This window comes from Bos taurus, chromosome 1, assembly GCF_002263795.3.
Source record: "Bos taurus isolate L1 Dominette 01449 registration number 42190680 breed Hereford chromosome 1, ARS-UCD2.0, whole genome shotgun sequence".
NCBI classification, from domain to species: Eukaryota; Metazoa; Chordata; class Mammalia; order Artiodactyla; family Bovidae; genus Bos; species Bos taurus.
Window position 1 is genome coordinate 61,250,481 of NC_037328.1, and position 2,436 is coordinate 61,252,916.

The 2,436-nt window shown below is 37.3% G+C and overlaps 1 non-coding gene across 1 annotated transcript; it reads right to left on the reverse strand.

Annotated features, from left to right (window-relative positions):
• Positions 1–1,446: 1,446 nt before the first annotated feature.
• Positions 1,447–1,518, reverse strand: TRNAC-GCA (transfer RNA cysteine (anticodon GCA)). The gene has a single exon. It is a non-coding gene; the product is annotated as a tRNA-Cys (tRNA).
• Between the last annotated feature and the right edge of the window lie 918 nt (positions 1,519–2,436).

The window sequence follows — 2,436 nt, forward strand, 5'->3', positions numbered from 1 at the left end:
CTGGGAAATGGCACTGAAACATGTATAATATCATATATGAAACGAGTTACCAGTTCAGGTTTGATGCACGATACTGGATGCTTGGGGCTGGTGCACTGGGATGACCCAGAGGGATGGTATGGGGAGGGAGGAGGGTCTGGATGGGGAACACGTGTATACCTGTGGCAGATTCATGTTGATATATGGCAAAACCAATACAACATTGTAAAGTTAAAAAAAAAAAAGAAATATAGTTGATATGCAATATTATGTTTTAGGTGTACAACAAAATGATTCTCAATTTTTAAAGTTCATTTTCTAATTTTAGTCATAAAATGTTAGACATTTTCCTTATGCTATACAATATATCCTTGTGCCTTATTTATTTCACACATAATAGTTTGTACCTCTTATTCCTCTACCCCTATCTTGCCCTTTCCCTCTACCCACTGGTAACCACTAGTCTGTTCTCCATATGTGAGTCTGTTTCTTTTTTGTTACATTCCCTAGTTATTCATTGGAGAAGGAAATGGCAACCCACTCCAGTATTCTTGCCTGGAAAAATCCCATGGATTGTGGAACCTGGTAGGCTTCAGTCCATGGGGTCGCAAAGAGTCAGACACGACTGAATGACTTCACTTCTAGTTATTCATAGTCTATTTTTGATTCCACATATAAATGATATCACACAGTCTTTCTCTCTCTGACTTATTTTACTTAGCTTTATACTTTCCAGGTCCATCCATGTTGCTGCAGAAGGGGAAATTTCTTTCTTTTTTGTGGCTGAGTAGTTTTGTATTATGTATGTATACCACATTTCTTTATCCATTCATCTGTCAGTGGACAGTTAGTTTGCTTACATATCTTGGCAATGGTGAATGATGCTGTTGTGAGCTTTGGGGTACACATGTCTTTTCAGTGTTTTCTTTTTTTGTGTGTTTTCAGACAAATACCCAGAAGTGGAATAGCTGGGTCATATGGTAGGTCTATTTTTAGATTCTTCAATAGACTTGCATACTGTGTTCCACAGTGGCCACACTAATTTTCATTTCCACCAGCGGTGAACGAGGGTTCCCTTTTCTGCACATCCTACCCAGTATTTATCATGTGTGGTCTTTTTGATGATACCCATTCTGACAGGGGTGGGGTGATATCTCATTATGGCATTAATTACTATTTCTCTGATGATTAAGTTTGTTAAACATCTTTTCATGTGCCTGTTGGCCATCTTTATGTCTTTTTTGGAAAAACTTCTATTCAGTTCTTCTGGCCATTTTTAATCAGGTTGTTTTTTGATGCAGTTGTATGTACTATTTATATATTTGGAATAGAAAGTGAAAGTGAAGTTGCTCAGTCATGTCTGACTCTTTGCGACCCCATGGACTGTAGCCTATCGGGCTCCTCCGTCCATGGGATTTTCCAGGCAAGAGTGCTAGAGTGGATTGCCATTTCCTTCTCCAGGGGATCTTCCCAACCCAGGAATCGAACCTGGGTCTCCTGCATTGCAGGCAGACGCTTTACCATCTGAGCCACCAGGGAATATTAACCCCTTATTAGTCATTTCATTTGCAAACATTTTCTCCCATTCAACATGTTGTCTTTTTGTTTTGTCAGTGGTTTCATGTATTCTGCAAAAGTTTTTAATTTTAATTAGGTTTCATTTGCTTACTTTTCTTTTGCCTTAGGAAACAGATCCCCCAAAAATGTGCTACAGTTAATGTCAAAGAGTGGTCCACGTATTTTGTTTTTCTGGGTGTATTTATGGTTTCCAGTTTTATGTTTAGGTCTTTAAGCCAGTTTGAGTTATTTTTGTGCATGGTGTTAGACTATGTTATAGTTTCTTTACATGCAGCTATCCAGTTTTCCCCACACCATTTATTGAAGAAACCCTCTTTCCTCCATTCTATATTCTGACCTTTCGGTTATAGATTAATTGCTCATAAAAGAATAGGTTTATTTCTAGGCTGCTTATTCCATTAATCTGTGTGTCTGTTTCTGTGCTAGTACTATGTTGTTCTGATTACTGTAGCTTTGTACTGTAGCCCGAAGTCAGGGAGCATGATTCCTCTGGCGCGGTTCTTTCTCAGGATTGTTTTTTGCTGTTTGGAGCCTTTTGTTTTCCATGTAAATTTGAAAATTATTTGTTCTTTTTACTTGAAAAATACTCTTGGTATTTTGATAGGGATTGCATTGAATCTGTAGATTGCTTTGGATAATATGGTCGTTTTAACAATATTCTTCCAATGCATGAACACAGTTTATCTTTTGACCTGTTGTGTCATCTTCAATTTTTTTTCACCACTGTTGTACAATTTTTCAAGTACAGGTCTTTTACCTTACTAGGTAGGTTTATTCCTAGGTATTATTTTTGATGTGATGATAAATGGGATTGTTTCCAAAGTTTCACTTTCTGATAGTTCATTATTAGTTTATAGAAAGGCAACAGATTTCTGTACT